This window comes from Pristiophorus japonicus, chromosome 1 (genome assembly GCF_044704955.1).
Source record: "Pristiophorus japonicus isolate sPriJap1 chromosome 1, sPriJap1.hap1, whole genome shotgun sequence".
Classification (NCBI taxonomy): domain Eukaryota; kingdom Metazoa; phylum Chordata; class Chondrichthyes; family Pristiophoridae; genus Pristiophorus; species Pristiophorus japonicus.
The window spans coordinates 536,986,340-536,987,558 of NC_091977.1; positions in this window are offsets into that span (position 1 = coordinate 536,986,340).

Consider the following 1,219-nt stretch of genomic DNA (forward strand, 5'->3'; position numbering starts at 1 on the left):
CTGACTCTCAGACCTCAGAACGTCTCGTGGAAAAGGACAACACATGGCACAAAATTTAGGCTTAACCCAGTGTGAGTTTTATTACGTAACAAAAACCGACTAAAAACTACAGGACTAGACTTCAGAGAGAAATCGACTGAAGACATACAATCGCCCTTCCTGGCTGTAGTTATCGTAGGTTCATGGTCATTGGTTCCGTGACCCGTTGGTTTTTCTTCTGTCCGTTCTCTGCAGTGCTCTTCCTTCCATGTACGTTCCCTACCACATGTCCTTCCGTCCGTTCGTCTGTTCGTTCTTTCGACCTGTGTCCATCTGTACACGTGTCCTTCTCCATCTTCTGTGTGCTTCTTCTTCCGTCTGTTCCTGTCCTCCTTCCGTCTTCTGCTGAGCTGCTTCTAGCTCGCATCTTTATATCCAGGTTCTGACTGATCTCCCGCCACTGCGCTTTCTGATAAAGTGTTTGCATCGATGCGTTGTTTGGTGGTGTCCTTGGTTGATTGACTGCAATAATGGACTCGTCTGCTTTTCCATTTGCACACTGAATCTCAAGTTGATTTCTCATCTTAACACCTCGTCCCAAACAAATGTGCCTCTGGAGTGGTTCCTTTGTTGCCCGGTCTTTTTACAGGCTTGGTGTCTCCAGTGGCTGTTTCCCTCACCCTGGTCAATCAAGTTCAGGGCCTCAAGTAACAACACCGTTGTTGTTATAAGAACATAAGAACATAAGAAATAGAAACAGGAGTAGGCCATACGGCCCCTCGAGCCTGCTCCACCATTTAATACGATCATGGACTCAGCTCCACTTCCCCGCCCGCTCCCCATAACCCCTTATCCCCTTATCAGTTAAGAAACTGTTTCTATCTTAAATTTATTCAGTGTCTCAGAGGCAGTGAATTCCACAGATTTACAACCCTCTGAGAGAATTTCTCCTCATCTCAGTTTTAAACGGGTGGCCAATTATTCTAAGATTATGCCCTCTAGTTCTAGTCTCTCCCATCAGTGGAAGCATCCTCTCTGTCAAGCCCCCTCATTACCTTATACATTTTGATAAAATTGTTATATATGTGGACTTGTATTTACCCTGTACAGCCACCAGAGGGCTCATTCCCCGGAATCCCAAGAGATCCCATAATGCCTTGGGAGCACAGGTATTTAATGAGGCTTCACAGGTTGGAGAAGCACTCTGGAGACCTGCAATGAAAGACTAAGGACACACTTT